This window comes from Vanessa atalanta, chromosome 18 (assembly GCF_905147765.1).
Source record: "Vanessa atalanta chromosome 18, ilVanAtal1.2, whole genome shotgun sequence".
NCBI lineage: Eukaryota > Metazoa > Arthropoda > Insecta > Lepidoptera > Nymphalidae > Vanessa > Vanessa atalanta.
This window is the reverse complement of record NC_061888.1, coordinates 10,108,093-10,123,345: the sequence shown is the minus strand read 5'-3', so window position 1 is coordinate 10,123,345 and position 15,253 is coordinate 10,108,093. Positions and strand designations below refer to the sequence as shown.

General features: G+C 33.4%; 1 protein-coding gene across 2 annotated transcripts in view; it reads right to left on the bottom strand.

Moving 5' to 3' along the window:
• LOC125070889 (neurexin-1) overlaps positions 1-9,396 on the bottom strand; it is a 184,478-nt gene extending 175,082 nt beyond the window's left edge. For both annotated transcript variants that reach the window (XM_047680893.1, XM_047680894.1), the window contains exon 1: positions 9,256-9,396. The gene's annotated coding sequence lies outside the window, so the exon portion shown is untranslated. The remainder of the gene's footprint in view (positions 1-9,255) is intronic.
• Positions 9,397-15,253: the final 5,857 nt, after the last annotated feature.

Genomic DNA, 15,253 nt, shown 5'->3' with positions numbered 1-15,253 from the left:
TAAAATCATTCTATTAAAAAGCATTTCAACATGAAAGCGAGAACAGAAGAGCTAGCGCTCGCTGTATGTAAAAAGTAATTCTTCCATTTCATTTCCCTTTGAGATGAACACGGCATTTCAAAACAAACAGATCGTCTAATCTCGTTCGTAATTAATCAGGATAAAACAAACCATTGGATTTCCACACAAGCTCTTTGTTCCTTTAGGATTTCATTTTTTATAAATAAAACAACATATAACCTTCTTATATGACTATAATATAAAAAATTATGTATATGTCATTATTTGAATACCTTTGAATTGTCGTTATTTATTATTTTTGTGGATTTTCATTAAAATCTACATTCAGAACTGATAGGATCACGTCAAAGCAAATTAAATTTGAAATTTGTACAAAAGTTTTTGATTTTATTTTTTATCCGACTATGGTAGAACAAAGAGGAAAGTCATATGACTTATACGTAAGTTAATATATTTCTGCGTCCGTGTAGCTCCTAAGCTACGAGTGCGTAACATAGTTTAACAAATGAAGCGTTAGAGTCCCGCTTATTATAGACTTTGTGATGTAATGTTAATTCTAACATGGCGGATATAAATTAAAATATACAGCTCACATGAAAAATAAAAAAGTATTTACCTTAAAATCAAATTAAGTATCTCATTTTGTAATAATGTTTCCGTCAGAAATAATATTAAATTGTACAAATACGAACCTGACTGGATGCGAAAGGCGAACCAGGAACATTGCTTTGTAAAGTTTTTCTGCTTTATCGTAATCGGATTTTAGTCTTTGTTTATTTATATCTATAGACTCTCAAAGATTTGGCCAAAGGTTGGTCACCAACACTAGACGTACATCAAGGATTTGATATTGGTAAACTCGATTGATAAATAAGTTACTTAGTATGTCAATTAAAGATACTCGACGTGGTACTTATAATTTTTTCTCCAACTAACATAATCATAAAAATGTCACCAACACTCTTCCATTAACCTTCCATTATACATAATTAGAATAAATAAAATGCATCTGTAACAAAAAATAATATTGAAAACAAAATAAAAGTGTAGTATTATTCGTGCTTTAAATATATTTACTAACAAACAACTATCATAGAACAAACACTTAGAATTGCCATCGACAGTAAAATACAGACACTGTCGAGAGACGGCTGTTCGTTTATCTTAATATTACTAATTTACTCATTTAAATACAAGACAATAATGAAATAAATATCCGAACTAACATATATATTGTGTGGAAGACTAGTTGGTATGTAAAACCATGAATATTTAATGCCCGTCATTTTTTTGTTCGTACATTTTTTTTTGCATTAGCAAAAGGTTTGGAGAAGGTTTGGAGCATATTCCACCACGCTGCTCCAATGCGGGTTGGTGGAATACACATGTAGCAGAATTTCGTTGAAATTAGACACATGCAGGTTTCCTCACAATGTTTTCCTTCACCGCCGAGCACGAGATGAATCATAAACACAAATTAAGCACATGAAAATTCAGTAGTGCTTGCCTGGGTTTGAACCCGAAATCATCGGTTAAGGTGCATGCATTCTAACCACTGGGACGCACTGGGTAACGCATCTCGGCTGACATTCAGTTAGTTCATATGCCATGCTTTTATGCCGTTTCCACGTGCTTCGCTGTTCTAAGGTCACAAGCAGAATTGCAGCCGCAACGTTAAGCGCAGATACCGCGCGTTCCTCTAGAGGAATGCTATTCGTGATTGTTCTGCGAATAATTCCCACCCTTCCATTGTACAGACAATACACCCTTTTTAGTCGTTCAATGGAAGAAACTATAAAAAATATTCTATACGTTGTTGTTCATTGTGAACTCACCAACGACAACATAAATAATTCTGATATTGATTAAATCACTGTAATATTTTAACCGACTTCAAAAAAAGGAGGTTATTGACTTGGTTGTATATTTGTCAGAACTCCGTCATTTATGAACTTATTTGGAAAAATATATTTTTTTGAGATATACTCTATGTTTGGTCTCGTTTTAATTTGAATAAAAAATACATCAAATCAAAAATCTAAATATTCTTTTTTTAAAGTGGGCTCATAAAAGCGCTTTTGAATCGTCATGTTACAGTGTTGAATTAAGTCTAGAGGTCAAAAATATTTAAATGGGTTCGAATTTTATTTAAAATTATTTTTCCTCCTTTACTAATTTTTGCCCTCACTTCGTCCAATTGAAATAACAATTACTTTAATAATTAATACTGACTACTTCTCCATCGCACTGCTACTTACTGGGTCCAACGTGAACCACACATCCACCCAAAAAAAATCAGATTCGATCCCGTTTAGAAGGAGTTCCCTTACATACATACGTGCAGAAAATGTATATGTACAAAGATATCATAAAGCTGTAGATCCAGATATCCAGGGTTTAAGGGCCTGCTCGGGCAGTGCAAGGTTAACGAGGTTTTTCGTTTCGTACAACACGAAAACCCACATCATTCGGATTTCCATTTCTATGAGTATATAGTGATAGAGAAAACACCCTTGTTTGCACACGGATTAGTGCACTTCAATATTTCGAATTATTGTAATTATTGTTAGTTTATAAAAAATCTACGAAGATTTAAATGTCGAAAGCCCAACGGATGATCATTTTTTATTAATAATTTTATTGATATAAAGCTTTCTACAAAACATTTCTAAACGAGATGCATGCTTGCACCGCTCAATTCGAATATGCTTAATTGTGTTTATCGTGTCCTGCGGTGTAGGAAAACATCGTGAGAATGATGTACATGTCGCATGCGTTGGATGAAAGTACGCCACATGTATATCTATCTCTATATAATAATATAAATAGAATAAGTTCAAAACGTTCCCCTCAAAAGAAGAAGAGGCCTCAGCCCAGCTGTGGACCATTTAATTTACTTTACAGAATAGTCCAGAATAATCTGGATATATTCTAAAACATTATCTATGATAATCTTCAATTCTAGCAACGGTTTTAGCATTGCTTTGTAACAAACAGACAACTATCGCATTTATGATATAAGTAATATATATTGTAATCATTAGAGACTACTGACAATTCTACCGCATTCCCATTTAGAACCACAAACTAAAGAGCGGACATTCCTGCATTATCGGGAAATACCAGACAGGTCTGACGAGACGCTATTCTAAAACTTAGTTTAACTATCTGCTAAATACATTCCTTCGAAAGATAGCTTGTATCAATTTCTAATAAATGCGTTTCGTTGCATGCGCTAAAAGTTCCTTTGTGGTAACCCAAGTCAAAGTCAAAAATCTTTATTCAATATAGAAGTGTTTACACTTGCTTATTGATAGTCAATAATCTACCACCGGTTCAGAATTTAACACCTGAGAAGAACCGGCGAAAGAAACTCAGCGTGATATTTTTTTTTCCATTTTGCATGTACAATAATAATTCTATTTTAGTTATTTGAAACAGCCTGGAGACGATCATTTCATTCCCAAAGTGTGCAGTCAACTAAAAAGTCATTAGTGTTATAATATCCTTTAGCACACAAACACTGTTTAACGATTTTTTTAAATTTTATAATTGAATAATTTTGAACGTTTTCTGGGATACTGTTGTAAATACGTATACATTGCCCCAAAAAAGAGTTACTAACCCTATGTAATCGGGTACTTGGAGTTACAAGCTTATTCTTGTTCCTAGTGTTAATAGAATGTACGTCACAATTTCTGAGAAAATCATTTATGTTTTTGCGTACATACATAACATTATCAAAAACAAATTGAGAAGCGACAGTCATTATATTAATTTCTTTAAATTTAACGAATTGTCTAGTAGTAATATGAATACATGGATAAACGAAAAATACATGATATCGAATTTTTAACTTCCATTATATCTTTTAATGTATAAAATTTGGAAGCATTTTGGAAGAAATTCTAAAAAAGGAGCATGGAAAGCTCCACTCAGCTCCAGGACACGGCAGATATAGCTCTATGAAAATGTTTAAAATAAAAAAAAGATTATACATTCTTATGATGTAAAACGATTGGTACAAAAACCCAAAATAAATGAAGAAACCTTTGCGTAGTTTAAATTTAAGAACATAAATATTAAAAACAAATGATATCATAGTTTGGAGTGGGTTGAAACCCTTGGACCCCATAATGATGCAAAAATCTTTATAAAACATATGGCACTTGGTCTTATTGCCTCCACCACTACAAAAGGGATGGTTCATTTTTCGCCCAAGGAATCGGGATCGCTATATAACGGGAAAATATTACATTCTTGCCAACATTTTAAGCGGCCCTGATTTCAGTAGCTATATAAAATTTTGCCCTCAATATAAATTATTACTATTAAACAATTTTATTTCTAAAAATATGTCAAGCGTTGATGTATAATCTCGCTATTAAATGCAAAATTTGTCTATATTATACATAAGCACATGGTACTGAACCGCATCCCGCAAGCACAGTTGGTATCAACTGGAGCATTCAAAGAGATCATCTCTTGCAGAATGCATCGTGAAATCGTTAATGCTACGTGATTTTTAGACGTACATTTACATATATTACGATTCGTTTTACTGCAATTCTCGAAGTTATATTAACTGCATCTAGATTTGTACAATTTAAACTTTCACGTTGCAAAATGTTAACCAATTTTTGAATTATAATCGGATTAATTTACCTTTTTTTGTCGAACGTCCGGCGAAGAAAAGAGAACTGTAAATAAATACTTGATGGTAGGGTTTTATACAAGCTCCGTGTAGATACCTGCCGCTCATCAGATATTGAACCGCTAACAGCAGTACCCAGTATTGTTGTGTTCGGTTTAAATGATGAGTGAGCCAGTGTAACTACAGGCACAAGAACATCATATCTTAGTTTCCAAAGTTTGTAGCGCATAGGTGATGTAAAAATTAATATTTTTTACCGCGCAATTGTGTTTGGGTGGTGGTGACCACTTACCATAAGGTGGTGACCATTTACTCATCCACCTACATAATACCAAAAAATAGATATAAATCAATAAATAAAAATAATGAGACAAATACAACATAATCTATAAATCAAGTACCAAGAATCTTTGAACAAGTATTCGTTTTAAAGCTTAAACGGAAAATATTGTTTGTAAAATATTATGTAGATTTATAAAATATTTTATGAAAATATTAAATAATGTTTTATTATCAATTTCCAAATTAAACAAATGTAAGTTATTTCTGGCGACTTCCCGGTCCAAATAAATAACCATAGCTTAGAAGATTATTTTGTTTCATGTTCATTTACATATTTATAACATTTAAGATTTAAATTTCGTTATTCAATTGTTTATATACGATTTATGCCACTATTCGTATGCAAATTAAACATTATATAAATTATATGAAGGGGGGTAAATATATATATATACATATATCCGTTTTGTAAGTTTCTGAATCGAATTTACGAACGTAAAACACTTATAGGAAGGATTTCAACGGATCATTACACGTAACTCAAAAAGAATGGATTATAAGATATAATATTCAACGTTATCGTTAATTTCAACACCTATTCCACAGTAAAAACGTTAGCTTATTTCAGATATAATATATCAAAGGCAAGAAAAAGATCCAACTATACCTGACAACTTCGGCTTCAGGTTTTTTACCTCTTTAATTATACCAAAACTTTTCACATTCCATATGAATATACCTGAAAATCTACACTTAATCATAATAATTGATACTTTAGCTTTCCAAATTTAGCCTCATTGCAGCAAAATAAGCCCAGATCGCCCAGTGGTCCAGACATTTCAATCCTAACCGTAGATTTCTGGTTCAAGCATCACTGAATTTCGACGGGCTTCATTTGGGTTTATTCACCTCGTGCACGAGGAAAATATCATAAGGAAACCGGCGTATATCTTAAAATAGTCTGCCATAATATGTGTACCAATTAACTCACATTAGAGGAGTGTGGATTACAATTGAAAACATTCTCCTCGAAAGGAAAGGAGGTTTTAGCAGGAGGGTTTCTTTTGAACTGTAATTATTATGCAATACAAACTATAACAGATTCTGCGTGAGTTATTCTAATTGATAGTCATTTAAATTGTTTTTATAAGTTTACCAAACAAAGCCGACAGAACGAAATCTTAATAAAATAATTAAAATGTTTGTATTATAATTCATTAAACTGTTATACCCGTTTTCTCCTCTTTTCACCTCTAAAATGCTTAAGTAATTGAAAAAAACCGCACACGACAATTTGAAATACGGAGACCACATTCCTTTCTATTGCGATCGAAGAAGTTTTATGTACGGAACCCGCAGCCATAAAGTTAATAGAGGACGAGATATAATTCAACCCTATATACCTTTAACATAAGCCTTCAGGGAAATAATATTTAGATAGTAAAAAGTTAAAGATAACTGTTGTATATAATTCACAATAAATATGGAATTGATATCTAGAAGATGCTTGTTGATAAGTGTATAATTATTGGTAGTAAATTGATTGACACTTTCAAATTCATATCTAATGTATGGAATATATTAAGTTATGTGACAGAATGAAGAGCAGAGATGGTCGTGTGGTTAGAACATGTGAATCTTAACCAATGATTACGGGTTCAAACCCAGGCAAGCACTTTGTGTACAAGCTTAATTTGTGTTTATGATTCATCTCGTGCTCGGCGGTGAAGGAAAACATCGTGAGGAAACCTGCATGTGTCTAATTTCAACGAAATTCTGCCACATGTGTATTCCGCCAACCCGCATTGGAGCAGCGTGGTGGAATATGCTCCAAACCTTCTCCTCAAAGGGAGAGGAGGCCTTTATCCCAGCAGTGGGACATTTACGGGCTGCTAATATGTATGTTTATACGGTACATATACCAAAATAACATTTTTTTTTTAATTTTTGTCTATCTGTGTTTCTTGTGTGTATTATAAAAATGGTTTCCTCTTTTAAAACTTAATAACTTTTATTAGTTAACGTGGTTTGGTTTAGTTAATTTTCTGGACAGCACTTTCTGATTATTCTACCACAATTTAATAATATTTTGTATATCTGTTCCAACATAGAAGGTTAGGGAAACAATATTGTTACACACACTAGGGAGTTAATTTCAAATGATTGGCAGAGCTCTGACGCAAGCGACGCCAGCGCCATTATACAAAGGCATAAGGAACCAGTAAATTTGGAACTTTTTGTAAATTATAGTCACAGATAATAAAATATGTAGGAGATCTTATCAGATTTAATTTCTAGATGACGTGATATCATTCCCGTCCCGCAAAAGTATTTTATTTATTCACTTAAAGTAAAATTATGGCCTGTAAGGGTCCCACTGCTTGGCCTCCCCTAATGATGAGGACAAGTTTTAGAGGTTATTCCACCAGGCTCTAATACGGATTGTAAGTATTTAAGCTTAGGTTAGAATTCACGTGCAACGTTTTTATATGTAACGATTTGTCTTTGAAACACAGTGTTATTTCTGTCACGTGTAAAATTGAAATAAGTTCATCATTATATCACCTACTCATCATTACTTCGTATGTTTAAAATTCATACAATAACCCTATATCTGTCTCTTTAGTTAAAATTTCGAAAAATTCGAAGCTTACGCAAGCGACCGAGTGCAAGCAGTGTTCTGGCTACCATCTCTCCCAAAAAAAGATTTTTAAAATCATCTGAGGCGTCTTATAAATGGTCCAAGATTCGATGCGAGACGCCCGCGTCTTTCGTACCCCTGGTTGAATTTGTTCATTTGAATGAAAGCCTAGCCCGTCTTAGCCTGAATATAAATAAACGAATTTACCAATTGTCAGATTTCTTGACTCAGTAGTTTTGGCTGTGATTTGATGTCAGGGCAAACGATTTTAGAAGTATTGATTTCATTTCTAATTTCGATTATAAGATTAAAATTTACTACTAAAATAATTATGTGTTCTTCAGGCGTTAATTTATTCGACGTAAATTAAGATCTCATTAGTTTAGAAGTTAGTATGTTTATAGTTACATTTATTAAATAATTCTTTGTGTCCAATTTTCGCACTATAATGTGTGTTTATACAGAGATTAATAGTCAGATGCGATATATTTGATACATTTGTGTATTTTATAATAAAATTTCTTTTAACGATTTAATTTATTAATCTATTTTTTTATTTCTGATACAAATCAAATTAAACGAATAAATAGTGCTGTAATGGGTTGTTATATTTTTTTATTAATTTACTACATTTTAAAAAAAACATAGTTCGCCCGCTACCTCTATCTGTCGTCTAAATGCAGCAAACTTAAAAACTACAGAACAAATTTTATACAGTTTTCACCAATCGACCGAACGATTCATGGTTTAGGTGTATAATTATATACATACTTATATTCTACGGGGAGCTAATATATGATACTTAGTGACAATTAATTACTACAAACTAACACGACACATAAATACACTATATATAAGAATCGAAATAAATATATATATTAGGTACGGTAACTATTATTTGATTTGTTTGTACAATGTGGTTTGCAAACGGGTCACCTGATGACTAGTGGTCAACACTGCCTATAGACATTGGCGCCGTGAGAAATTTTAGCTGTTCCTTCCATCGCCAATGTGTCACCAACCTTGGTAAATAACATGTCATGTTCCTTGTGCCAGGTGCACTGGCTCACTCACTCAAAGCGGAACACAACAGTACTAAGTATTTCTGCTTGGCAAAAGAATATAATACCCTACCTGTGGTACCTACCCAGAAACCCCTAACACCATGTAATTATTTTGTCATTTTAATCAAAAAACAATGTTCACGTTTCATTATGTATTCGTACCAAAGAAAATAAATTTAAATGAAATAGTAAATTAACCTCACACACATGCTATTAAGTTACTTCAATCGGAAGTTAAACAAAAACAAAAGAATAAAAAGCATTTTATTTCTGCGTTTCGTATTATAAAACACTCTTACAGTAAAGAATATAAATAAATAAATATCTTAACACAGCTAGACTTCACGTACATAGCATCTTAGACAGCCTCATAAAATGTCACCCTCGTATAAAGACGTAATGGCACCGCGCAGACAAGAAAAAAAACAAGCTTGCAAACACAAATGTTTCGATATTGTATTGCCATAACACAAAATTTAAATGTAAATTAAAAATGGAACTTTACTACGTTCGTTATTACAACAGAATGAAGCTGCTCGTAGCGTAGCGTGTTAAGGGTAGCGTACACTTAATAAATGTAAATTATTGCATACCTATTATATATCCATTCGCCTTTGTATTTCACAAAACTAATCACGAATGTGTACACTTACGATGTCACGTTACGTGTTTATTGTAATTTAAAAAGTAAAGGTTTAGATTATGTAATTAGATCAGGTTGTAGGACGCATGGCGCGAGCTAGGCGCGCTGAATACGACTGCAGGCAGAAATGGCGGCGGCTTGCGCGCGCAACCCGCCCTGCGGTTAAGACGGCGTGCCGTTAACTCGGTTAGGCGGATTTTTTGTCTACAATTGCGCTTAGCTGATGTTTAATGTTTTCCAAGTATATCGATAGCAAACAACAATGTTTAATTTATAAACGTATTAGAGTGATCAATATTTATACAAATGTTTCCAGGAATTAATGCCAGTTTTACATGATTGAACTTTAGTTTTTACGTCGTATGTACTCTATGCACGTTTTATTTGTTTTTGCAAATAAATTACAGGTAAGTATAGTAGTAACAATACTTTAAAAATTATGTTAATATTGATTATTTTTTTTAACTGAGCATTTGTTCCTCAAATACGTAGAATATAATTAAATAGTTTGTCTCAATCATAAATGTATTTACATTAACGAATGAAGTGACATAATATATAACCTACATTCACTACAGTCATAACAGTCGGTATTTATAAATAAATAACAGAAATAAAATCTGGCAAGTATTTATCTACGATTATGCCAATAATTACAAGTAAACGTACTAACAGAACCGTACCTTAACCGAAACAAAAGGCTCACACTTTGTAACGTTCAGCGTAACCATACACCAGCAACACTTTTCAAGTCTACCCCAACACAAATATCGCATCCATTGCGTATACTCCTACAATTTCTTAATAAGTTGTGTTAACAAAACAGCAACAGATGCTGAAGATAAGAAATTCTCAAGAAAATAATACAAGGCAAGTCATCGTTGGAAAAAAAAGCGTTGATTTTCGTAAACGAAATTTCCCGTTGAGAAGTGCAGTGAGGAGTCGAGTAAATTCTTTGTTGGAGCGAGCAATAAGGGCGGGAACATAAATTCAACAGTTTATGCTTTTTAGGAACGAAAGGAGGGGTAGAATTAATACACGTGTAGTTTATCGAGGCTGTGTTGTAACTTTTAACCCCCTACGGCATTTACAGCACTTGCTGCAGGATATATTTTTAAGCCCCGATGCAAAAAGAGGGTATTATAGGTTTAACGAATGTATCTATGTGTCTGTCTGTGGAATCGTAGCTCCTAAGCCGAAGAACCAATTTTTATTTACTTTTTTTCTTAAAGTTGTTTGCTATGATTACATTTATGTCTTCAATTATATGACAATAACATAGTAACTCTCACCTGATGCTGCAGCAACATCTGGAATCAGCAGGCTACCCAGCTCCTCACCAATTTAAAGCAGAGTTATCGTAACATATTATTTGAGCTCATTGAAATGGTATCATGATACAGATTGCATGCCCGCCTCGTTGGTTTAGTGGCAATATAAGGCTACAGATCCCGGAGATAAAAAAATTATTAAGTTTTTCTATCAAAATATTCTCAGTATCATCCCGAACTTGGATGGGTGTACGCTCCTATGCCTCAGAAGGCATGTAACCCGTTGTCCCTTTACCTGAACTATTTCCGTTCGAGTCGGATCGTCCCATTAGAGTATGGTAGAAAGTGAAAGTGTCAGAACATCATCGCCATCATCAGGTTACATAAGATAATGTTTGGAGCACTTTTAGATTTTTTTTATTTTGAATTTATGTATTTATCTCTTGTCTTATTTACTTTATATTTTATTAACGATTACAATAGGAACAGTCAATTTTACTTTAGTTCAAGTTTTCGACTTTTTATCCTCTTATTTATATAAAATATTTTCTTTTGTTTTATTCAATTAAAATTAAATGTCTGTTAGGTCAGTTTTTTCTGAATATTCTTATTTTCTTGATACTAAAACAACGACAATGCTATTCCAAACGTGGTCTGTACCTATTAAATAATAATTTTGATGCGTCAAAGTGAATTATTAAATTTTATGACGTATTACAAAAACAGATTTGTGATTTTGTAAGGAATCTGTATCTATAAAAAAAGGAAATTGATTTAGTTTATTTCTGCTTATAATGGCAGTCTATGTTGGGCAAAGGTCACTTTACAAAAATAGTTTGTTACGGAAAAACGTTCTAAACTTAATTCGCCGCAGTGTCTGAGATATATCAAAACGTCTTATATTTTGCAAAAGCCTTATTACCTGTTTTCTACATCATCGACATCATGATATTTTTAAAAAGTAAAAAAATCGATTTCATCATATTAAAGAAAATATTACATGATTAAATCTTGATGATTAGATTAACGGTTCAAATTAGATTCTAGATATTCTATCAACTGGGATTTCTTCTTGAATATGCTTTCAGTTTATCCGAATAAAAAAATTGACGAAGATCACCGAGAGTCTAACGTCAAGTCTGACCCAAACATATCGCGCGGAGTGACGCGTGTGATTTAATTTTCGCTTTTATATTTTAGACAAAACAAGCCACGGCGAGCTTTCATAAGTCCGTAATGAAATCTAAAGCTTTAGACAGCAGTCCTCCAAGTCCAATTATGATTCCATTCCGCTAACCTCATTTTTCGATTCAGAACAAATCTTATCTTGTCCAATACATCCCGATAATTTATTTTTACATTAGTGCGAGACTCAATTTATAAATGAGATCGATTTTTTAATTTAATTAAATAATTTATTTAATGTACAGAAGATAGTGGTGCACGTAGTATGTTATTGTTCTGACTACGTCGTATATAAATAATAGTACTAAGGAAACCAATTCATGACAGAGGGGATAAGGTTCAATTAATGTTTTATTTGATCTAATAACTATCCTAAATTGTCATAGACCCGATAATGCCATTCAATATTGGAAACAGAAGTTGCTGTTATGCAAATAATACAGCTAAAACAGGAATTAAAAACAAATGGTTTGCTCCTTAGTAATTAAATATAGGTTAGTTTTGTCTCTTCAATATATGAAGCGATTGACTCGCAGACACCAATTTTAAAAAGGCGTAAATTTTCCTATATGAATTTCTAACTACTTACTTGCTTAGATTGTCCTAGTTTCTTCGAACAAATAAATTTCAGAGCGCCACATAGATCATCAAGCTTGTACACCTCTTGGGCCTCGACGCACCAGACGCTAACTCCCCAATCCCTCGTATATGCAAATTATATAACAAAGCCACTATCACCCAACGTATTGGTATAAACATAGATCCACTTAGCACCTTTCGCAAGTTAGTCATCAACGACCTTTTTTGTTTAACAAGGAGAAAATGCATTTACGCATGCCGCGCGGTCGGGGGACCGGGACGGGTATGTGGGACTCAATCGGGAACTAATGCCCCGTGCCAGGGCACGCTAGTGCTAATGCCCTGTCCTACCCACTAAAACCATCCTTGGGTTTCCATAATGCCGCCGAGTGGTGAGGCCACGGGATCGCCAAGGGCATGCAACCGCGACCCCACCAGCGGCAGCCGCCGTAAGGCGGCTGAATATTCATGGAAAGCGCGCCTAGTGCACGCCTTCCCCCTCATCCTCCACGTGGCGAACTCCCCCGAGTCCGTCACTGGAGGCTGGGCGTCAACGAAACTGACGCCCTACGGCGGATAGCATGGTAGGCTCAGCCGCTGACAGGTGTAAAACACCTGGGAGGCTCGAGTAGCGAACCCTCCCACTCCCTCCTAGCCAACGAGGCCACTCACACGATCCGCCCTGACGTCGATCAGGGACGTACCAGGAGCAGCCTCGCGGCATCCCTCCCGCCAGTCTTAGCCGTGGCCGACGAGCAAGCTCAAGCCAGCCCCGTTGCCCAGGGTACACCACGAGGAGGTGACTGACATGTACCCCTAGTCATCAATGACCTAGTCACCCAGTCACTGTGAGCATGGAAGTTTTGCTTATAAATCGATTTTTTTTTTAAATTAAACTTTAAATTATGTATGTCTTAATAATAAATACTGTCATGATTGTACTGTAATACTTAGTTTTTTAACTTTCTAATCTTTATATTATTAAATTGCGTCAACTTTTATTAGTCTAATAGCCGAGATGGCCCAGTGGTTAGAACACGTACATCATAAACGATGATTTCGGGTTCAAACCCAGGCAAGCACCTGATAAATAAATAATTCATCTCGTGCTCGACGGTGAAGGAAAACATCGTGAGGAAACCCTCATGTGTCTAATTTCAACGAAATTCTGCCACATGTGTATTCTACCAACCCGCAATGGAGCAGCGTGGTGGAATATGCCCCAAACCGGCTCCTCGAAGGGAGAAGAGGGAGGGAAATTCATTCAAACAATACATATATATATATATATATATATATATATATATATATATATATATATATATCATAACAAGGACAAGAGACTCACGAAATGCGTTGCACATAAGTTTTAAGCATATTGGTTTACAACATCAAAAAAATATTCCCAAACTTTATAGATATAAATCCAGAATCATTGTTATTTCAGTAAACAGTTATCATTGTAACACAGCTCAGTATAGAATCCTCTCCTTGTTAAATCGGTTTAAGTCGGTTGTAAACTGTTTCAACTCATTACATTTAATATTTTAAGAAGTTTCGGATGTTATAAAAGATCATAATCGTTGGATCTTGGACTCGTATATGTAATATATGTAATTAACATATAACACTAAAACACTACTGCAATTATAATTATTATTACAAAAATAACAGACAGAAGTGTTGACTTTTTTGTTTAAATATTATAATAATGAGTTTATTTAGTCTTTGCTAGATACAGATTACATTTATTGGGATGTCTTCCTCGAGGACATACCACTTGATCAGATGTAGCCACTGCCAATCAACATTGGCATCTTAAGACGCATTAGCCATTCCTTGCATTGCCATGCACTACCTAAGCTGTTATGTCCCTTGTGTCCGTAATTACACAGCACAATACTAAGTAATTTCCGTTGACCACTACCTACGGAAATTGCTTGGCTTCGTCGCAACCAATAGCTAATGTTATGGGTTTAAATTTATATTTAATAATAAACGAATGAGTTAAGAATTTAATTTGTAATATTGTAATACGGTATTTTATTGAATTAATTTTAAAATGACAGTATGTTTGTTGATTTGATGATATATCCTAAGGATTGTAAGATATTATAATTTAAGAAGTTTCGTAGATGTTCTGAATATTTGACTTTTATTGCAATAGATTGTGTCTACTACAATAACACAAAGAACCTAAAATGTAGTCTCCATTAAATCTATTAATTATCTCTATTTATACATATCTTTCAAATATATAGAGATAACGAATATACAACTAAGTAGTTCCTTTAATTATTCATATTTTAATAGATTTTTGTCAAATATCACTGTTTAATTGCTTTCGATTTTTTTTGTATTATAGCTAAATGTGAATTCATCCAAATATATAAATAATTTACTTATTATTAACGTAAGTTCTCAATACATGTTTGTATATTAATTTACATTTTTTTAAATATGTATATGCTTAAAAAATGAGTTTCCTTATGAAATATTTTATATAATTTTATAATGATAAGACAATAAATACTATATCTTACACAGATTTCATAATTTAGAAACAATAAGATACATATGCTTAGTCGTGGTAGTTGAAAATCGCAAATTAATTGATGGTGATGGTATCAACTCAATCTTTTTATGGCGATATAATATATGAAGCCATACATAATAATTACATGGAATAATTATGTAACTCAATTGCATTGACTTTAATTACAGTGTAAGTCCATTTTATGTCTGTGCCTAATGTGCACATTAATCTAAATACAACAAAAATATTATTTCCATGAAATTACATAATAATAATAAATTAATTAAATAATATTTCTTACAGAGAAATTTGAAATAGTGGAAAACTATATATACAGTACATGTTACTGAACGCTCTATTACCGTCAAATTGACATT